This window comes from Aquarana catesbeiana, linkage group LG06 (genome assembly GCF_042186555.1).
Source record: "Aquarana catesbeiana isolate 2022-GZ linkage group LG06, ASM4218655v1, whole genome shotgun sequence".
In the NCBI taxonomy this organism is placed as follows: Eukaryota; Metazoa; Chordata; class Amphibia; order Anura; family Ranidae; genus Aquarana; species Aquarana catesbeiana.
In genome coordinates this window covers 194,647,750-194,671,647 of record NC_133329.1, presented here as the reverse complement: position 1 = coordinate 194,671,647, position 23,898 = coordinate 194,647,750, and the positions used below count along the sequence as shown (strand labels likewise).

At 43.0% G+C, this 23,898-nt stretch overlaps 1 protein-coding gene across 11 annotated transcripts in view; it reads right to left on the bottom strand.

Moving 5' to 3' along the window:
* The window catches only part of CLEC16A (C-type lectin domain containing 16A), a 1,646,984-nt gene that overhangs the window by 711,370 nt on the left and 911,716 nt on the right, over window positions 1-23,898 (bottom strand). The gene's annotated exons all lie outside the window — the stretch shown is intronic.

Genomic DNA, 23,898 nt, shown 5'->3' with positions numbered 1-23,898 from the left:
CTTCTAAATGTAGTGCATAAAATGCCAGGACAGTTCAAAACCCCCCAAATGACCCCATTATGGAAAGTAGACACCCCAAGCTATTTGCTGAGAGGCATGTCGAGTCCATGGAATATTTTATATTGTGACACAAGTTGCGTGAAAAAGACAATTTTTTTTTTTTTTTTGCACAAAGTTGTCACTAAATGATATATTGCTCAAACATGCCATATTATTATGTGAAATTACACCCCAAAATACATTCTGTTGCTTCTCCTGAGTACGGGGATACCACATGTGTGAGACATTTTGGGAGCCTAGCCGCGTACGGGACCCCGAAAACCAAGCACCGCCTTTAGGCTTTCTAAGGGCGTACATTTTTGATTTCACTCTTCACTGCCTATCACAGTTTCAGAGGCCATGGAATGCCCAGGTGGCACAACCCCCCCCCCCAAATGACCCTATTTTGGAAAGTAGACACCCCAAGCTATTTGCTGAGAGGTATAGTGAGTATTTTGCAGACCTCACTTTTTGTCACAAAGTTCTGAAAATTTAAAAAAGAAAAAAACATTTTTTTTTCTTGTCTTCCTTCATGTTCAAAAACAAATGAGAGCTGCAAAATACTCACCATGCCTCTCAGCAAATAGCTTGGGGTGTCTACTTTCCAAAATGGGGTCATTTGGGGGGGATGGGGGGTTGTGCCACCTGGGCATTCCATGGCCTCCGAAACTGTGATAGGCAGTGAAGAGTGAAATCAAAAATGTACGCCCTTAGAAATCCTGAAGGCGGTGATTGGTTTTCAGGGCCCCGTACATGGCTAGGCTCCCAAAAAGTCCCACACATGTGGTATCCCCATACTCAGAAGCAGCTAAATGTATTTTGGGGTGCAATTCCACATATGCCCATGGCCTGTGTGAGCAATATATCATTTAGTGACAACTTTGTGCAAAAAAAAAAAAAAAAAAAAAATGTCACTTTCCCACAACTTGTGTCAAAATATAAAATATTCCATGGACTCAACATGCCTCTCAGCAAATAGCTTGGGTTGGGGTGTCTACTTTCCAAAATGGGGTCATTTGGGGGGGTTTGTGCCATCTGGGCATTTTATGGCCTTCAAAACTGTGATAGGCAGTGAGGAGTGAAATCAAAAATGTACGCCCTTAGAAATCCTGAAGGCGGTGCTTGGTTTTCGGGGCCCGTACGCAGTTAGGCTCCCAATAAGTCCCACACATGTGGTATCCCCGTACTCAGGAGAAGCAGCTGAATGTATTTTGGGGTGCAATTCCACATATGCCTATGGCCTGTGCGAGCAATATATCATTTAGTGACAACTTTTTGTAATTTTTTTTTTTGTCATTATTCAATCACTTGGGACAAAAAAAATTAATATTCAATGGGCTCAACATGCCTCTCAGCAATTTCCTTGGGGTGTCTACTTTCCAAAATGGGAGGGGGGGGTTGTACTGCCCTGCCATTTTAGCACCTCGAGAAATGACATAGGCAGTCATAAACTAAAAGCTGTGTAAATTCCAGAAAATATACCCTAGTTTGTAGATGCTATAACTTTTGCGCAAACCAATAAATACTGACATTTTTTTACAAAGACATGTGGCCAAATACATTTTGACCTAAATGTATGACTAAAATTGAGTTTATTGGAATTTTTTTATAACAAAAAGTAGAAAATATCATTTTTTTTTTTAATTTTCGGTCTTTTTCCGTTTATATCGCAAAAAATAAAAACCGCAGAGGTGATCAAATACCATCAAAAGAAAGCTCTATTTGTGGGAAGAAAAGGACGCAAATTTTGTTTGGGTGCAGCATTGCATGACCGCGCAATTAGCAGTTAAAGCGACACAGTGCCAAATTGTAAAAAGTGCTCTGGTCAGGAAGGGGGTAAATCCTTCCGGGGCTGAAGTGGATAAGCTAATGAGTCCTCAACTACACCCAGAACTGAAAGCCTTCTCTACTGTGGACAAGATTTGTGCTGGTTTGTGAATTTTGAAGCCCCGATTGAATGGTCCTGAAAGTTCTATGAAATATTTCATCAGTGAACGGACGCGCAAAATCTGGTGAGATTTTTGGCTGGTGTTAACGTTTATTGTATTGCAAATCTAAATTGTTTTAGGCCTGTGTAGTTGGTCAAGTGTGCTGGCGAGTGAGGGGCTGATCACCCTTGGTTATCTGATGTAGCCTGCAGATTGACAGGATAAACCAGACATCTTTGAGGAGAAAGTGGGAGAAATAGATTTTTTATCGCATAACTCCACATATGACTTTTCTCATTTGCCCTATGGGAAGCCCATAAACCCGTACTTTGTGGTGTCTGTATTAGTAAGGCCTCCTACCATAAAAAAGGTAGGATGAGCCCTACACCAACAGCTGGAAACCTTATCGGTCCCACACAGCATTCCAAGACGACCCTTCTACCTTACACAGACAGACCTTAGACAGGGCCAGACTGGAACTGAATCTCTTTCTGACAGAATCTGCTGAAAAGCACTTAGTCTAAACATACAGTGCCTTGAAAAAGTATTCATACCCCTTGAAATGTTCCACATTGTGTCACGTTACAACCAAAAACTTAAAAGTATTTAATTGGGACTTTACGTGATAGACCAATACAAAGTAGCACACAATTGTGAAGTGGAAGGAAAATGATAAATGGTTTTATTTTTTTTACAAATAAATATCTGAAAAGTGTGGAGTGCATTTGTATTTAGCCCCCTTGAGTCAATTCTGTTGTAGAACCACCTTTCGCTGCAAATACAGCTGCAAGTCTTTTTGGGTATGGTTCTACCAGCTTTGCACTAGAGTGACATTATTGCCCATTCTTCTTTGCAGAATAGCTCAAGTTCTGTCAGATTGGATGAAAAGTGTCTGTGAACTGCAACTGCAATGCAGTTTTGCCACAGATTCTCAATTGGATTTATGTCTGGACTTTGACTGGGCCATTCTAACACATGAATATGCTTTGATCTACACCATTCCATTGTAGCTCTGTCTGTACGTTTAGGGTCATTGTCCTGCTGGAAGGTGGACCTTGAGAGAGATTTGGGTCTTCAATTAGATGCCAAAGACTGGTCTGATATTTGGGTTTCCACCAAGTCGGCTTTTCAGAATATAGTGGCGCTAGAAACTAACTACAAGGTTCTCATGCGCTGGTACCTGGTCCTTGCCCGGATCGCCAATATCCTTTCCACTTACTCCCCCAACTGTTCCTGTGGCTGTCCGGATATAGGCATGCACCACTACATCTGGTGGACCTGCCCACTGGCCCAAACAGGGCTGAAATTTTCCATAATCTATCTACCCTAATTAACAGTCCTCTGAACCCAAACAAGGCCACGGCCCTACTCAACAAAAAACTTTATAAGTGGCCCATCTACAATTTAAACTTCTCCTGAAGGTTACTAGCAAAACATCTCTAAGGCCTGGAAAACTCCTCTCCTTAATATAATAGAAACCAAAAATAGGATCACCAGAGCCATGATTTATGCCAAAGAGGAAGCAGTTTTATTGGACAGAGTCAAAAAATATGAGTGCTTGTGGAAACCATGGGTGCTTCACTATCTCTCTTCTGACTTTGATGAAACATTACTATCCCCTTAAGTATGTCATCAGAGATCCTTTGCTGATGATCTCTGATGTAGGGCTGGGAAAAAAATCGATTTAAAACTTAAATCAAGTTGAGAGGTCAAATCAATTCAAAATTTAAGCAAATAGATTTTTAGATTTTTTTTTTTTTCACCAGAACTGGCGCTGATTTTTAGGTGAGGTCGCGGCTTAGGCCTAGTCCGCGAGACCGGACGCCGCGGACTAGGCCGAAGACGCGGCCTCACCTAAAATCTCCTGCCTGCAGCTTCCCAGGACCGGCGCTGACACCGCACCAGTCCTGAGGAGCTGCGGGCAGGAGTTTTTATGTGAGGCAGCGGCTTCGGCGTAGTCCGCAAGGCCAGATGCGGCGGACTAGGCCGAAGCCGCGGCCTCGCCCAAAAACTCCTGCCCGCAGCTCCTCAGGACCACCGCAGTGTCCAAAAAAAAACCTAAATTCGTGAATTTTTTTTTAAATTGCAGATTTTTTTTTTGAGAAAATCGCCCAGCTCTACTCTGATGTTTTTCCTAACACACTGTTGTGGGCTGTGTCCCAGTTCATTTGGTGCATTGTTGTGCACCTAGTTTTACCCTCTTTTCCATTGGGGTTGACCTGCAAGACTTGTATGTTAGTCTCTGTACCAATAAAATATTTGAACAAGAAACTAAATCCAAGGCCATCACGTGGCATGAGTGGACTCAGCATATGTGACAGATGTAGCCATACATCGCTAATTTTCTGTAAATTCTGGCAATGTGTCCTGTGTCAACTTCCACACCGGAGAGGTCATTTTCTACTCTGAAAAGAATCAAGACATACTTGTGGAACACCCCAGGACAGGTAAGTAATATAATAAATTATTAGAAGTTGATAACTATTTTAGTTTTGATAATGTATTTTTTTTTTTATCTTAGCAGGCCAGACTAAATGGATTAGCACTTCTTTCAGTTTACGATTAGGTGACATTATTGGAAGTTTTGAATGAACTTGATAAGATAAAAAAAAAAGAATCTGGACATGTCATAATAGTTTTGAAGGACTACAGGCCAATTGCACTCACCTTGGTAATAATGAAGTGCTTTGAGGGACTGGTACTAAAAAGTATCAAAAACAGCGTTACCAGGCAGTTCTTATCGTAACCAATTCTCATACAAAGCTAATAGAAGCACTGAGCATGCTATTGCTCTTGCACTGCATGCGTTTTTAAGTCATTTGGAACACTCTGGCAACTATGTAAGCATGTTGTTTATTGACTATAGTACGGCTTTTAACACAGTCATTCCAGATCTCTCTCCCTCCTCTACTCCCACCAGATGCAGCCCTGCCAAGTCCAAGCAGTGTAGGGAGGAAGATGAGCCATGTCCTAGGCTGAAGCAGGTCTTCTCTCCCGGTTCCACACAGCAGACAACCTTCCATAGATGCATTTCCAGCCATAGATCAGCCGATTTAAGAGAGCACCATGAAAGGTGTGCTTCTCTCCCATATAAAACTTTTCAATTACTTTTCTGATATGTTTGCCTCTCTGAATAACACTGTTCAAACACATGCTGAAAAAATCCAGCACCTAGAATACAAAATGGTGGATTTCTGCGCATAATGAGCTAGCTGACACCTATACTGACCAAGAAACTGAGCTAAAACGTCTCCAGAATAGAATTGCAGACTTAGTAGACTGCTCAAGACAGAACAATCTAAAATTCAAAGGGATACCTGATACCTCCAATGTCTCATGAAGGCTCTAATACCTTCTTTGAGTGATATTGAGCTCTGTATTGACAGAGCCCACCGCATACCTAGGCCTAAATTTTCCTGGCAGGGCACTTAGAGATACCTTAGCATGTATCCACTACTTCCACATGAACAAAACTCTGTGGTACCACATGAATTCACTGGTATTTCTTTGTACACACATATTTGACAACAGATGGCCCTTAACAGAAAGAAGCTCACTCCACTGACAAAAATTCTGAGAAACCACAATGTCACTTACCTATGGGGCTTTCCCACAAAATTACTTGTCACCTAGAATGGCAAAACAATCCCTTTATACAGTGTTAAATAAGGCATCCAAATCTTCAAGCAATTGCAACTACTCCCAACGCATGTCCAGCTTCATACCCCATCTACTTCAGAGAGCTTGGAAACAGAATGAACCTGAGCTGGATACCCTTAGCAGCAGTACCTCTCCTTGACACCATAGCACTCATAGCAGCGTGAGGCTCGGAGCTCAACTGCATCGGTTTATTTTTTCTTCCAGTTTTCCTCTTTTTTTTCCCTGTTTAGTGCATTGCACTGTTAGTGGTTCTACTCCCCATGATACCACAGCAGCCTAGGCTGCCCATTGTGCCTGTATTTTTTACAGGAGTTTCTTAACTATGTTGTTTCTATTTTTTTTTTTGCTTACTTTTCTATGTACAATGCCAAGTCACTAAGTATGGAACTTTCTCTACAATAAATGGAGCTGGTTTACTGGATACTTTGCCTGCAGCAACTATCAACCCAAAGACTGTCTAAACCTCCTCACCAAATGCACTCCATGTGAATTCCCACAATGTGACCAGGACCACTTTGCAGAAATCACAGTCCTCATATATCAGGTACTCCATCTCATATTTCCATCTGTATGCTCTATTAACTCACATCAACACTCTAAGCGTATACCTGGATCTTACTATGCCTCTGCTGCCAACAAATGTCCACAACTACATTTCCATCACTTCCCTCGCCTGTACACGGCCAACAGCCGAAAAAAAGGCTTGCAGAGTCTTTATTGCTATCAAGGACTCTGTTACGTTTTGGCACATTCGGACTATTCAGGAACCCCAAGTCCGGTACATCATACTTATTTTTTAACTAAACCAAGCAATTACACTAGTAAATGTCTATGCTCCGAATACCAAACAGACAACATTTTTAGCTCCTCTCTATGCCAAAGCTATTTAGGTGTTGCAAGGCACCCTCATCATTGAAGGGAACTTTAACACAATTTTGAACCCTACTATGGACTCCACCACCCCTGCCAAAGACCTACCCACTGTATTACTCCTTTACTGCAGAAATACAACCCTTACAATGTAGTGATGTAGAAGTAGACAGATGAAAGTAGTGATGAGGATTATTAATTATTATACTTCTAGTTATTCCCGCAGCAACTAGGTTCATTCATCCAAAGAGATGTATTTATTGAGTCCCAGCACCGGATAAAATCCCCAAGATACTTGCAACAGATGACAAAATCCAACACAACAGAGTAAATATTACAATGAACAGTAGCCTTCAGAGTCTTATTCATCCTACCATAAATTAGCAATCATAGAGACACTACACTCCAGCATATGTCCCATCTATAATATGTACTATAGCTTCCATGCATGCAATAATGTGCATTATGATCTAGAGCTGTGCTCTCATCTTGATGAAGAAATAATGTGTGCAAGAATGAACGAACAGCTCAAATCTTCCCTTGCAATACTTAATCTGACATGGGGGGGTGTGTTTCTGCTTGGTCAAACCAAAATGTTTTTTGATCTTATTGTAAATCAAGGCGAAAAGACTCTACTTGTAATTACTGACAGTAACCTTTCACGGTCACTTTAGTTACTACTCATCAGGTAAACAAGCCATCATTTCCCATGAAAACCCCCTCAAGTCTAATTACCATCAATAAATACTTATTGAATAGTCAAATAACATTTTGTCACCCTTCAGTATGTAAACAATTTTTCCTTGAGCGGGCTTGATCTGATGGATGTTCCTGAACGTCCACTAAGAAGGACGAAGCGCCCACTCGGCCGTTTATGTGCAGTGGCCGGGTGGGAAGAAATTAAAAGGCTAAAAATAAAACCTATGTGGCTCATGGACAAAGTTAAAAAAGCTATAAATAATAAGTAAAGAGCTTTTAAAAAAATATAAAAATGAAAGGAACACTATTACCGTTTAAGTGTTACAAAAGAATATAACAGAATATGCAAAAAGGAAATCAAATATGCAAAAATTCAAAATGAACAACAGATTACAAAAGATAGTAAGCCAAACCCCAAAAAAGTATTTAACCACTTCCCGCCCCCGGCCTATAGCTGATTGACGGCCGGGAAGTGGTTCTGTTATGCTGACTGGGCGTCATATGACGTCCAGCAGGATAACATGCCGGGGCGTTCAGCGCGGCGATTGTGAGTGCGTCGTGTCAGTCTCTCGGAGGCTTCTTACCACGTGATCAGCTGTGACCAATGCTGATCATCGCGTGAACCAGGAAGTGCCAGTAAACGGCATTCCTCGGTTCGTGATGACAGGGAGAGCCGATCGTTGCCGATCACATTGATTATCAGCACAGCCCCCTCAGTTGTCCCAATCACCTGCCAATCAATCCCCAGCAACACACAATAATAAAGTCTCCCAGTGCCCACCACAGTGCCAATCAGTGCCCACCACAGTGCCAATCAGATCCCACCACAGTGCCAATCAGACCCCACCACAGTGCCAATCAGTGCCCAGCAGTAACACCTGTCAGTGATCAGTACCTCATCATCAGTGCCGCCTGTCAGTGCCCATCAGTACCGCCTGTCAGTGCCCATCAGTGCCGCCTGTCAGTGCCCATCAGCGCCGCCTGTCAGTGCCCATCAGTGCCGCCTGTCAGTGCCGCCTGTCAGTGCCCAGTGATGCCTGTCAGTGCCCATCAGTGCCGCCCGTCAGTGCCCATCAGTGCCGCCCGTCAGTGCCCATCAGTACCGCCCGTCAGTGCCCATCAGTGCCACCTATCAGTGCCGCCTATTGGCGCCCATCAGTGCTGCATATCAGTGCCGCCTATCAGTGCCCATTAATTCTACATATCAGTGCCTCCACATCAGTGCCCATCAGTGCCACTTTATCAGTGCCAACTCATCAGTGCCGCCTCATCAGTGCCTGTCAGTGAAGGGGAAAACAAAATTTTATGACAGAAAGTAAGAAAAACTTTTTTTTTCAAAAATTTGGGTCTTTTTTAGTTTGTTTAGCAAAAAATGAAAACCCCAGAGGTGATTAAATACAACCAAAAGAAAGCTCTATTTGTGGGAAGAAAATTATAAAAATTTAGTCTGGGTACAGTGTTGCATGACCGCGCAATTGTCATTCAAAGTGCGACAGCGCTGAAAGCTGAAAATTGTCCTGGGCAGGAATGGCCGAAAGTGTCTGGTATTGAAGTGGTCAAATATATGAATAGTAAAAAGGTTAGGTTTGAGCATGTAGGTCCTTTACAAAATAATCTGGAGTGGGTGACTGGGGACAAAGAGAAGGCAAATTTATTACTTTTCTTCAGCTCTGTGTATACAAAGGAGCATAGGGAAGTTCAAGTCCATAATGGGGATGGTTTTGACACAGCCCCAAATGATCCACAATGGCTCAAAAATAGGATTTTTAAAACAGCTTACCTGTAAAATCCTTTTCTAGGACACAGAGCCTCAAGTAATTACTTAGTGGGTTATGGGCCTACCTTCAGGTGTTGACACTGGTATAACCAATACAGGAAGTTGACTCCCCTATATAACCCCTCCTCCTTCCAGGAGTCCTCAGTTTTTGTAGCCAAGCAATATAAGCAATATACTCTCACCCCATAAAACAGAGGGGCGGGAGCTCTGTGTCCTATGAGGTACTCCAATGCTACTTGAGGGGAGGGAGACACAACCCGTAGGGCACCCCCAGACCTTGAGGAATTATACTGCTGCTTGCAGCACACTGCGCCCGAAGGCGATATCCTCATTCCATTTTACATCTACTTGATAAAATTTTGTAAATGTATGCACTGAAGACCAAGTCGTGGCCTTGCAGATCTGAGACATGGAGGCCTGGTGACGCACTGCCCAAGAAGCACCAACCGCTCTGGTAGAGTGCGCCTTAACTTGAAAAGGGGGAATCTTTCCCTTTAAATCATAAGTCTGAATTATAACTTGACGAATCCACTTAGCCACAGTGGATTTTAACGCTGCCTGTCCTTTTTTTAGGAGCCTCTGGCAGAATAAATAAGACATCAGTCTTACGAATCTGAGCAGTTTTATTTAAATAGATCTTCACTGCTCTCACCACATCAAGACAATGTAGTGACTTTTCTTCCTTGGAACATGGTTTTGGAAAAAACGATGGCAGGACAATATCTTCATTCAGATGACAGCCTGAAACCACTTTTAGCAAAAAGCCTGGATGAGGGCGTAACACCACTCTGTCCTCATGAATAATCAAATATGGCTCTTTACAGGAAAGAGCAGGCAATTCTGAACCCCTCCTTGCTGAGGATATGGCAACCAAAAATATCAGCTTCCTAGTCAGAAGGACTAAGGGAACATGCTGTAATGGTTCGAATGGCGGTTTTTGTAACACTGACAAAACTAAATTCAAGTCCCAAGGGCTTAAGGGTGATTTAACTGGCGGATTAATCCGCATCACTCCTTGCATGAAACCCCGGACTAAAGAATGCATAGCAAGTGGTCTTTGAAATAAAATTGATAAGGCTGAGACTTGGCCCTTAATAGTACTCAGGGCCAACTTCATCTCTACGCCTACTTGTAGAAAGGCAAGAATTCTGCCTCTAATATATCTCCGAGGGTGCCAACCCTTAGATTCACACCAGGAAATATAAGCTTTCCAGACTCTATAATATATAGCTCTAGAAGCTGGCTTCCTAGCATTAAAGTGGAAATAACTACCCTGGAAAGCCCACATCTTTTCAGAATGTGGGTCTCAATAGCCATGCCGTTAAATTTAGCATTCGTAAAGTAGGATGGAATATCGGCCGGGTGAGAGCAGGTCTGGCCTTAGTGGAAGGGACCACAGATCCTCCACTGCCATCTTTACGACCTCTGCATACCATGACCTTCTGGGCCATGCTGGTGCTGCCAGAATTACTGGTATTCTTTCCAGCTTGATCCTGCAAAGAAGTCGAGGCAGCAACTGAATAGGGGGAAATGCATAGATCAGTAAAAGCTGATCCCACAGTATCACCAATGCATCTGTTCTGTATGCGAATGGATCCTTTGTTGTGGACACAAAGTTGACTAACTTTATGTTGCACTGGATGCTAGAAGATCTATATCCGGAGTCCCCCATCCTTGACAAACAGCCCGAAACATGTCTGGGTGAATAGACCATTCTCCTGGGAATAATCTGCTGGTGGCACATGTAGTGCGCGTGTCAATTCTCTATTCCCAGAATGAAGACTGCCGATGGGCACGGAATATTTCTTTCTGCCCAAGTTAGAAAATGGTTCACTTCTCTCTGCACTGAGAGATTCTTGGTGCCCCTTTTGGTGATTGATATAGGCCACAGCCGTGGCATTGACAGATTGGATCCTGTCGGGACAATCCCTGGAAGTCCAGGCTTTTAGAGCCAGCTGCACTGCCCGAATCTCTAGGATGTTGATGGGCAAGGCTCTTTCGGTTCTTGGACACTGTCCTTGGACAGTTGTCTTCTCTGTCATTACCACTTTCCAGATAAGTGGTCTGAAGGATTTACCCTTTTGGACATGCTTTAGTAACCACCAATTGAGGCTTTGGGACACCCACATTGGCAAGTCCAAAGCTTGGATTGTCTTGTTCCAAGCAAATAAAATACTGATTTGCAACAGTCTCGAATGGAACTGCTTCGAATGAAGCCACCATCCTTTCTAACAACCTAATGCAAAGGCGAATGGAGGGACCTCCTTTTGACCTGACCATCCGCACAAACTCTTTTATGGAGTTTTTTGTTTTTGTTTTTTTTTCTGGGCAAGAAGACCCTTTTTCTGGGCTATATCTATGATAAGACCCAAATACTGCAGCCCTTTTTTAGTGATTTTAATGGAGACTTTACTAGGTTGAGAACGCAACCCAGACCTTTCCAGGTAACTGGTTGTAATGTGTACACCTTACTCCGAACAGCGATTGGTCTATTAGCAATAGATCGTCTAGGTATGTTTAAGCCCTGTGCCCTTGACCTGGCTAAAGGTGGGGCTAGCACTTTTGTGAACACTCGAGGTGCTGTAGCTAGCCCGAAGAGCAAGGCTATAAACTGAAATGCTGCTGTTCTACTTCGAACCGCATAAACCTTTGGTGAGCGGGAAATATATGGACATGCAGATATGCATCCCTGATGCCGATAGGCGCCAGAAGTTTTCCTCCTTGCAGGATAGAAACTACTGACTTGATCGACTCCATAGAAAGGAGCGGATCTTCAGGAACAGATTTAGATTCTTTTAGATCTAGAATGGATCTGTTGAATTTCTGCGTGGCTCTGTACATGTACAGGAAACGCATGAAAAAGGCAGTGAATGTTCCAAGGAACCTAAGAAAAAACAGAACTATCAGCTGACTCTACTAGAGGTAGCTTGAAAGAGGCACAAATCATCTCTGTAAGAGGTTTGTACCAGCAATTTCTCAGATTGCGAGGCTGAAAAAAAGTTAAACTCTAGTTGTCTACTCTTCAGAGGAGTAGCCGGTTTGCCTTTCTTCCCGATTACCTGAGGTAAATCCTTCATCCTCTACCCACTGTTCCCTTGATAAGGGATCTCAGGTGGGGGAGGGGGATCTAACACGCTTCCCATCCTTGGATAGCGGATGCGATTAAAGTCGCTAATTTTCCTTCTAGGCCCTGCAGGGCGAAGGAAAAAGGTATCTTCAATCATGTATACAGGGGCTGAATATTTTTTCCTCTTAGGCTCAGTTTCCACTATTGCAACCCCAAAGTTACGTGATTTTACCGTGATCTTTTGCCGCCGAGAATACATCGGGGCGCGATTTTGATGTGACAGGAAACAATGCCTGTATATTCTAGAGGTCTATGGATCTCAAGTCGCATCAAAGTGGTACCAAAGTAGTGCAGGGACTACCCTGAAGTCGCACAGATCTGAACAATACTCCTTGGAAATCATGCCCTAGAGTCTGACGGTGGAGGCCGTCACCGCTGCCTAGAGGCAGCTGCCCCTGCGCAGGGGAAGGAATCCGTTTAAGTGACTTGTCCAAGGTCACAAGGAGCCAATGTGAGGACGAGGTCCCACGTCTTTCAGGAAGCCTCCCATGGCTACGCTGGCCGTCAGAGTAGTTAACCTGTGAGGAGTGGCTCCTTCACTAGTGAACGCCAACATGTGGATCTGAACCCATGTCTGTCAGGAAGTTTCCCATGGCTGCAATGGCCGTCAGAGTACTTAACCTGTGAGCTGTTGTGGCTTCACTTTAAATAAAAGGACATTTATACCTTCTTTTGGACAAAAGAGCTTTACTGCTAGAAATCATTTGGATGTATTTCACCAAACCTTCCCCAATGAAAAGGGAAACTAGTCAGACACCCTTTTTTGCAAGATGCTTCGGCTGACCAACCCTTTTAAAGACAGGGTCCTAAGCATGTGTTTTAGCACAAGCGCAAGGCGAGATGCCTGGTGGATAGGGTCTTTTATGGCATCTATGGCAAAACATAGCGCCATTGCAATTATGCATCTTTATTGATGCTGGAAATCGCAGCGTCTACTGCTGGTACTTTCCAACCTTTGTGAATTTTTCCTCCATGATAGAGAACTGAGAAACTCTTTGGAGGGAAAAAAATGCTTATCCAAATGATCCCATTCAGCAAAAATAAGCACTGTAAAAGGTTTTTTTTTTTCTGTGCCCACTGTTCCCTTGGAAAAAGGGGTTTGAGGTGGGGGAGGGGGATCTAGCATGCTTCCTATCCTCTTGGATGGAGAATGCGATTAAAGCCGCTAATCTTTCTTCAAAGCCCAACAGGGCAGAGGATAATGCATCTTCAGTCACATACACAGGGGCTGAAGTGTGAGAAGCAGTTGCACCACCAATTGCTTCCAATGACTCACCCTGGCTTGCCATGTCAGGTATCTCCGGAGAGGATGACAGTGTGGAGGCATGACTGGAGTTCCCAGTGCGTGGGGGTGGAATCCTTGGTACCTTTGTGGTACACTGGAAATCAAATGTGCTAAGCACAATAGCAGAGGCACTTTAACAAATTATGGTATTTGCTGAACAATAATTTTAGCAAAAGAAAACAATGTCACAATAAGGATCAGCCTTTGATGCTGAGTACAATAATATTTCCTGTGCTGGAAATGCCTGTTTACACACCTTTATATGCCCAGCGCTCCTGTGTCTCTTAGTGTGACAGACTTCTGTCTTCAGCATATGAACTGAGAGCGTCTGTGTTAAGCCTCAGGTGAGAACCTGATTACACATAAGTGTCAGCTGTTACCGCACCTCTCCAGGAGGAGAGGGGAGGGGAATTTTTATCAGCAGTGTTTGTTAGGCTCCTCCTGCTGCTATAGCCAGACACAGAGCTGCTGAAAAAGGCATCGTACTAGGTAAGTGTAATGTGTGTATTTTTTGGAGAAAAAGGCATAGGTGGACTTTTTACAGTTCCTAGGCTTCTCCCCTTACCTTATCCTCGCTGCAGAATACTGCTGATTTAACAGACAGATCCAACTTTCACCCATCACGGCGGGCAGCGTAGTTAAACCTTCAAAGACTGGGGCCCTTTTTAATAGGGTGTATACAAAAGATACGCTGCGCTAAGGTGAAAATGTCAATCTGGAGATCATTAATGCATATGAGGTATACTGAAAATACCGCATAAGTGGCTTATCCAGCCACAGCAAGGCACAAAGGATATATGTATTAAAAAAAAAATATATAAATAAAAGTGATTATAAGGTGCAATGTGTAAATAGTATACTAGATGTATACCATTAGAATAAGAGTAGCGATGATTAAACTACTAACTGTATATATAATAAATAAAAAATTATTTATATAATCTGAAATTTACCGTGTAAAAAATATATATAAATAATATCACAGTGATAAGTGCAAAAAATACAATAAAGTGCCAAGTGCCACACAATGAGTGTGAATATTAAATCCAAGATGTGATACGTGGTTATTAAGGTCCAATTTATGAAAGAAATGCGCATAAAGTCCATAAAAACAGTTCATAAAAAATCCAATGTGCGTGCATTAATCTTAGTGCTTAGTGCTCAGAATTCCATGCTCAAGTGCCATCCAGTGACCCCCCGGGGACAGCCGCTCACCTCAGAGCGTGCGACTCAGCTGTGAGACTGAATCTAAACACGCCTTTGAGCCATCCCACGGCTCAGTGATGGAATCCAGATACACAGTTTTCAGCAGCAGCTCCACAGTTAGGAATAAAGGAAAAGAAAAACTGGATAGTGTGATATAGTTTATAAATGTTTTTTGGAATAAAAGCTCCCCACATTAGTGTACTCACATTTGTAAGGTGCGTGAGTGCACCAATCTGATAACAGTCTCCAAAGTTTGCCTCAAAGTTTGCCTGTCAGGAGGGATAAGCTGTGCATCTCATCTCAGTGGAGTGAAAGGCTCCGTGCTCCGTCCTGGACCATCCTCTACGCGTGTTCGACACAGGGCCACGTGTCTTCATCAGGGGGATGTGATTGGACTGACACTCTGCAGCCTAAATATAGTCATCGCGGCCATTTTGCCGTGGATTTGCAGACACTCTAGTGCCAGGCTCCATGTGTTATTGCTCAGTGTATTGAACGACGCTGCAGAAAGCAACAAGCATCTGCAAAACTAGGATTTATAGCTGTGTATATGGGGAACAAGTTAATAGAGTCCAACTCAGAGCCCAAAAGAAATATTCACATATATAGAAATATATCAACAGCCAATGTGATATTTGTGCAGGACAGAACACAGATGTTCAGCACATATTATCCCAAACATACAAAATATACCAGTGCTACTATATGACCTATGACAAGGCAATCAAACAGTAAATATCCACAATCAAATCTCATGTGTAATGGATAAATTCTAAGCGTATCCCTAATACCATGTTGATTATATGTAGTGTCACTTAATAATAGTGTGTACTATGGATATATTTAAAATCAACATCCTAATGTGGTAGCAACAATCTGTTACAAAATGGGAACATCCCCAAGTACAAAGACCTATATGCACCCCCAAAATACATTAGAGATGAATATGACATAAACTTGAAGATAACATTAGATCCAAAATAGAGATTAAAATACGTTTAAAACGCATGTATACATGCGTGTGTATGGGTACGCACACATATATATAAAATTCTAATGAGGCACTAAATTTCATAGAAATACCACTACAAGCTGTATCCTACAAGCATTTGAAATAAAATTTTAAATATATATGTGTGAAATGCAATGTTATTTTATAATAAAAATAAAATGTTAATTTTTTTTTTTAAATTTCATTAAAAAATATATATACAATACCAGAGCCGTAAAACTATGATACAGAGATAGGAGCTTGTGTATATATGTGTACTCTTCGATCTGTTTGATCCCGTTGCAGAGAAAAAGAGAACGGAATTTGTGTTTTTTACAGTTAAATAAGCGCAGGGTCAAACATTGCTTAAAATATATTAGTAATTGCTTTAAAAACATTTTGAATCGAAATCTTTGTTCAATCCCCCAGGTGCTAGTGAACCCAATTGGTGTATCCACCAAGATTCATGCTTGCTGATGTCCCTAACATAATTGGAGCCCCTCTAATGGCGTTTAGGTGCCTCAATGCCCCAAAAACACATACCAACTGTACTTTGGTTGTGCACATCCCTAAAGTGTACAGATAGGTGATGCCTATCAAAGCCTTTTCGGGTGTTTCTAACGTGTTCCTCCATCCGATCTTTTAGGGCTCTGATGGTACGGCCAACATAAAGAAAATCGCACGGACACTTAATTACATAGACAACCCCTACAGTGTCGCACGAGATAAAATCCTTTATAGTGTGGAGTTGATTGGTACAAGGATTACAAAATTCTCCCACTCTCCTGATATTGCCCCAAACTCTAATGCAGCTGTAGCACCTCCCACACCCATGAAAACCTTTCATATCCCAAAACATTTTGGGTTGGGGGGGGGGTTTCCACCACATTATGCACTAGTAGGTCCCGTAAATTCGGCGCCCTCCTATATATAATCCTGGGCGTCTCTGACAGATGGTCTTTGAGATGAATGTCTTGTTTCAACACATTCCAATATTTCTTTATAATTTTTTCCACGTCGCGGTTCTGTAAATTGTAGTCGAGCACTATACTTGTGCCCATATCCTCATTACTTCTTTTATTGTTGGTACCCTCTGTTAGTAAACTATCCCTGTTCAAATCCCTCACTTTTGGATTGGGATTCAAAATCTCCATCCCTTGTGCAGTTTTTCCGCATTCTCATGTATTGCCCACGGGGAATATTATTCAGCCATGGTTTAAAATGACAACCTGTGGTGGTGATATACGAATTGCGATCAGTTGCCTTAAAGAATGATTTGGTTACAAAATCTCTTATGCCCCGTACACACGGTCGGACATTGATCGGACATTCCGACAACAAAATCCTAGGATTTTTTCCGACGGATGTTGGCTCAAACTTGTTTTGCGTACACACGGTCGCACAAAGTTGTCGGAATTTCCGATCACCAAGAACGCGGTCACGTAAACCACGTATGACGAGACTAGGCCAGTTCAGAACCAAGCGCGGCACCCTTTTGGGCTCCTTTTGCTAATCTCGTGTTAGTAAAAGTTTGGTGAGAGACGATTCGTGCTTTTTCAGACTCGTGGTTTTCAGATCGTTTTCTGCTGTTCAGTTTGTGCTTGTGGGTTTGTATCTGCTCCTCAGTGCGTGCAGCAAGCTACACGTGACTTTGATTAGTCATTGTGTTCTTGGGGTCCTGACCTTGACACAAGTCCAGTCTATGAACAGGGTGGGGAGGAGTTCATGGACCAAGAATTGGTTGCTTCAGCGTGACCAGTTCTGTCATATGTCTTTGCTCCGTGAGATCCGTGAGAATAATCTTGATGATTTCAGGAACTTTCTCCGGATGACGGACCCCGTATTTCACCGTTTGTTGGCTTTGCTGACCCCCTATATCAGCAGGCAGGATACCTGCATGAGGCAAGCCATCACTCCGGAGCAGAGGCTGGTCGCCACCCTGTGGTACTTGGCGACGGAGTGAAGCCTGCAGGACTTGAAGTTCTCGACAGGCATCTCCCCCCAGGCTCTGGGGATCATTATCCCAGAGACCTGTTCTGCCATCATCAAGGTCCTGCAGAAGGAGTATATTAAGGTAAGATTTTTATCCTTTAATATCACATTTTATTGTATTTAATGTTTGATAATATATTGTCTTTCTTTCCTTATTCCCTAATTACCATGATTGTAATATGCTGTGAATGTCCCCTTTGTTCTCATGCATGCTGGATTGTTATGTATTTTTTGTTGTCCTTCATACATATTTGCCTTCACTTACCTCCCCAGCACTCTCTCCTGGCCCTATATTCACCTCATGTAGTCACTTAACAATGTATTTTATCAGCTTCATAGTAGTGCTTTACCCCAAACACCCCCTAAAATGTTTTTAAATGTGATTTGTGCTTTAAATTCAGGCAGAGTGCCAGAGGCTTTTTTTTGGGGTCCCCAAATCATTTGGAACCCTCCCTCCCCCCAACTGCTAAGTTAGCTGATACCAATTCTCTATCTATCCTCAATCATCTATCTGCTTACTTTGCCAAACCCATACACACTATACCCACCTCTTTTGTGGTCAGATGTATGGATGAATTCCCCAAAGCATGCAGTGCAAGGGCCTGCCTGTATACTTTCAAATGGTACTGTTTAAAGTTTTTTTATACTATTATTATCTTGCTAGGTAATAGCAGAATGTCCAAATGTGCTCAAATGTGTACAATGTGTATTTATATCTTTGTATTATGACACTTCTTACCTGTCCAGTGGGCTGCCAATAGTGTAACTAAGGAGGGGCTGTTCCAAGTAATACCCATTATTTAGGCATTTATCTCTCAATGAAGTGGAGAGGGTTACCTGTCCAAGAGCTCCCTCCCCTATAATGTTAGAAATGGCCAATGACTGGGGGGGGGGGGGGGGGGGGGGGATATGATAGGTGTACCTTATACTTTGGTCTTTAAAAATTCCCATTAATAAATGTTATCTTGATGTTGGCCAAGAATGTTTGTGTCTAAGCTGCTTTCCATGTTTATGTGCAAAAAGACTAATTTGTTTTTGTTTTCCTCAACAGTTTCCTTCCATGCCACAGGAATGGCAGACTGTGGCCTCCCACTTTGCCCAGCGGTGGGACTTTCCTAACTGCGGAGGGGCAATTGATGGGAAACACGTCCACATCGTCCCACCACTCAACTCGGGGTCGTACTATTTCAAGGGGTTCAATAGTATTGTGATGTTGGCGGTGGTGTCGGCTAATTACGAGTTCCTGTATGTGGACGTGGGGAAGAATGGCCGGATGTCCGATGGTGAAGTCATCGCCACCTCCAGAAGAGAATGTGGAAGGACTCCCATTCGTCTTCGTTGCGGATGAAGCATTTGCGCTGGGGGACCATCTTATGCGGCCATTCCCAATAATGAGGTCCCTCACCCCGGGAAAAGAGGGTTTTTAATTACTGGCTGGCCAGAGCCAGAAGAGTGGTGGAGAACACATTTGGAATCATGGCCAGCCGGTTCCGCCTATTTCTGCCACCCATACATATGGCGGAGTATAAACTGAATCATATTATCCTGGCGTGCTGTGTTCTACATAACTTTTTACGTCAACATTCTGCCAACTATGCTGGCTCAGTTGGGCCTGAGGCCGGAATGATAAATGAAACAACCATGACGCTTGAAAGTGGCTGTCCTGGCTTGCCCTCCCTGAGTGGCCGTGATGTCCGGCTAAGATACCCTCAATATCCCAGACAATGTGTGAAACCTTTATCAAATTAAAAAAACAAATTAAGCAAATCTTTGTTAACATTTACTGCTTGTGTTTGTTTTAGCTGACCCTGACAGAAATGTGGTGAGTCCTGAAAATGGCGTGATTGTGTAACCTTAGAAAGCACTGTTAGTTGTTATTTACTAAAGGCAAAGACACTTTGCACTACAAGTGCACTTGAAACTGCACTGAAACTGCACTTGTAGTGCAACGTGGATTGACCCTTATTAAATAACCCCTCTTGTCACATAAAGCAGCAATTGGAGCACCACAAAAGTGTTGTAGCGTTTATACAATTATCCACACATTCTTGATTAACAATCTTTTTAATACCAGCACAATCACATGTGCATTTAGAAAAGGTTTTTAAAACAAACCAACATGTTTGTTGTATAACAATTTTTGGGGTGGAATTAGAAAAAGTACAAATGTCCATTTGAGATAAAACAGTCATGTTTCAAACCAACAAGAAAGACACAAATCTTGAACTTACAAAGTTCACATTTGGTTGAACTTGAAGGCAATATCAGACATGAGTATTTAGGAACTGTGTTTGATATTGCGTTCAGATGGGGTGAATTCACCCCCGGAAAAGCCAAATTTGGAAGATGCACACCAACTTACGAATGTCAACATGTGCTAGCTGCCATCACAGGGGATCAAGGGACGTGTTTCGGGGGAGCAACCCCTTCCTCTCAGCTACTTTATTATTGAGGAAGGGGTTGCACCCCCAAAACGCGTCCATTGATCTCCCGTGATGGCAGATAGCACATGTTGGCACACTGTGTGCATCCTCCAAATTTGGCTTTTCTACAATTTGTGAAAAAAAATTAAAATTGTAGTACACCATAAAATAAAGGGCTTTGGAGGGGTTTTAAACTCTCCCCAAAACATCAATGATGTTTTTATTTTTATTAATAACATCATTGATATTTTTGGTGATATTTTCCAAGGCAACATTACACCCCATGATCTCCCAAATCAGGATCTGGGCACTTTCCGAGGTGAAAGGATCAGGATCCACAACATCACGATCACCTAAAAAGAGAGAAACCAAAAAAAAAACACCATGTATTATAAATATGCCGGCATCCATCTCTTACCTGAGCCTTTGGTCTCAGACACTCACCTGTTGTGGTGACAATTTCCACCACGTCTTCTTCCTCCTGCTCTTCTTGTGTTTGGGGGATTTCCCCTTCTTCCAGAGGTGGGGGGTCTCTGGTCTCCTTGGATGTGGGGTGTCCTCCGAGTCTTTTCTCCCCTATGTGAAACAAAAAAGGTATACTTAGCACACAGATATTTGATGGCAGAACTATAAATATGAAACATTGCTTGGAAGTGGAGTACAATTGTCTATTTTTGCAGAGTTCCAAGATGTATAATTTGTATTGTCCTTTGTCAAGCTTCAATACTTTACCTGTCTTGTACAAGGTTCACAGATGGAGACCCCCCTATAGTATACACTGGAGCACCTGTGTGGGCCCCCTAATAAAAAGGGTGTTCTTGTGTCCCCACACCAGTGCTCCAGTGTCCAGATGTGAAAACTGCTGCTGAGTGTCCCCTCCTTACACAGAATCTAGTTTGCATTTCATTCTAGTAACAAACACATCTACACAACCAAATTAGTTTCATACAAGTAGCCCCTAAAAAATGTGGTCAAATGAATATGGCAAAAACAATGGCGTTTTATAGTCCGAAAGAAAAATGTTTGATACGAACGAATAATGTGCCCATGAACATGAAAGTTGTCATTTTAAACTGTACAACAATTCCTAAAAGCACATGGAGCAGCACGAACGTAATAAACACAAAAAGAATAGGAACACAGGACAACTACTTACTTTTTTGCAGCACTCTCCGCATCTTTCAGTACTGCTCGTGTTCTCTTAATTTCAGGTCCGACCGCCGCTTCCCGAGCTGATCTTTCGATCGTCGTACCCCGAAATTCCGGTGCAGACTCCTGACCACTTTCGCCATTATCTTGGCCTTTCGGACATTGGGGTTGGGGTAAGGTCCATACTTTCCATCATAGTCGGCCCTCTTCAGGATGTCGACCATCTCCAACATCTCCCTAAAGGACATATTTGAGGCCTTAAATCTTCTCCTTCTGGATCCAGACGTTTCCGGCTCCGGGCTTTCCTCCCCCTCCTCCTCGTTGCTGTAATTAGCACGCACCTGCTGTGTCTCCACCATGTGCTCTTCCCCCACTGCGCCGAACGAAAAGGGGCAAGGAATAGACTAGAAAGAACGTCAGGAGCGGGCGGAATTACACGCATGCGCAGTGTGTATAAAGCGTAACACGCGTGTGTAATATGTATGATCTGTGAGCGGAGGAAGGAGTATCAGAGGCGCCGATCGTGATAACGAAGGTAAGAGCCAAACTTGGGCCTATACTGCTTCTAGATTGAGGCCTATATTGTAACAAGATTAGTAGAGTTTAGCCTGACATTAGGGTTTGTCTTGTGTTGTGTCTTGCAGAGAAAATGGATGGCTTTAATGACCACAATCTCCTCCCCCTGTTCATAGACAAATACAGGGAGCTGCCCTGTCTGTGGCAGGTGAGACATCCTCATTATAATAATAAACAAAAGAGGCAGGCAGCGCTGGAGAAACTGCTGGAGTTGGTGACGCTGGTGGTCCCCACAGCAACCATCCCCTATTTAAAAAACAAAATTGGTGGCCTGAGGAGCACATATCTTAGGGAGCGCACGAAGGTCACAGATTCCCAGAGGTCCGGAGCTGCAGCAGATGACATTTATGTCCCCAGGCTGTGGTACTATGAGAGGCTGCGATTTCTGTCAGACCACACTGAAGTCAGGGAATCCCTCTCTACTCTTCCTTCCACTCTTCCTTCCACCCCAGCTGAGGCTTCTGATGTTCAACCTGGGCCTTCCAGCCAGGAAGAAGTGGAGGAACCCAGCTTGAGTCAGGTATAGCATTCTTCTACAGATTTCTGGTCAATAAATAAATGATGTTTACTAGATGTTATTATTGATCACTAATTGCTGATTGAAAAAAGTGTTTTACGTATCAATAGACAGTAGTGGGCACAAAAAATTGGGACAAGAATGAAAAATGCTGGGCTCAGAATGATCATCAGTTATATTTGTTAACATTTAATTTGCAACAGTCATGAGGTGAAAATTGTGTGTGATTGATGAATAAAAAACTAAAACGATGTCCCTTTTTCATACACAGGAAGACCTCAGCCAGGAGGAGGCTGTGGAATGTGGTAGCCAGGAGGAGGCGGGGCTAAGTTGCAGCCAGGAGAAGCCTGGGACCAGTCGCAGCCTGACAGAATCGCAGGTTCCTCCCCTCCGCCTTCCATACAAAAGAGCGAGGAAGGCGACTCACATGCAGGATTCAGCGCTCAGGCTCATTCTGGAGGCTTCTGCGTCACTCAGAGCCTTACCCACTCCTGAAGAGGCCTTTGCCTGCATGGCTGCCACCAAACTGAAGTGCATGCAGGAGGGTCAACGCCTCATGTGTGAGCAACTTATTTATAGTCCTAACTAAGGGGGTGAGTGGCAAAATCACACCCAAGACCGACGTGATTGAGTTGGACCATCCTCCTCCTCCTGCTGCCACAACTCCACCACCAGAGCCACAGCGTGGAAGGAAGCGTGGAAGGAAGACCAGAGAGTGATGACCCTGGGTTCAGTCTGGTCTGGCCAAAGATGCAGTCTCTTGTATGACCACAGCCTGGGGACACAGATGTCATCTGCTGCTTTCCGGATCTCTGGGACTTCTGGACCAGACTGCACTCCCTTATATATGGACTCCTCAGGCCACCAATTTTGCTTGAAAATAGTTGATGTGTGCACTGGGGGTCCAAGGCTTCACCCATTTCAGCTGTTTCTCCAGAGTTGCCTCCCTCTTTGTTTAGTTGTGAGCCCTTAATAAAGGAATTTTTTGTTCAATTATACTCTCCTATGTGTGTTTTCCTTCAAAAAGGACAGTTTGTTTGTGAGGATTCAGGTACATTTCAAAATACAATGTGAAATTAACAAGGGACACCAAACAATCTCCTACAGATTAAATAATATAAGATATCAATGGTGTTGTGGTAACTTGACACACAAAACACACACAAAAATATTCTGGAGTAAAACACAACAAAAACAACAATAAAAACACAGGCTTGAAAATAAAAAAAAAAACCCAAAAAATACAAAACCAGCCTGGAAGAAAACCAAAAAAATTGAAAAACAACCAAAAACAAATTTGGTCAGATGTGACAAATCTAAATATATTGAGGGAATCACAATAAATAATAAAGAAATACATTTGTGAGAAGTCTGTGTGAATATGAGCAGAAAAACTACTTCATTCTCACATTACAAAGAGTGCGCTGTATTAAACTATTTTTGACATTGCAGCGTGACGAAAGTGCTATATCCATTCCGAACGCTAATTTTATCCGACAGAGCTGTTCCGTCTCGGAATTTCTTCTGAGCATGCGTGGCACTTTGTGCGTCGGAACAGGCCAAACACGGTCGGAATTGACGCGATCGGATTTTGTTGTCGGAAAATTTTATAGCCTGCTCTCAAACTTTGTGTGTCGGAAAATCCAATGGAAAATGTCC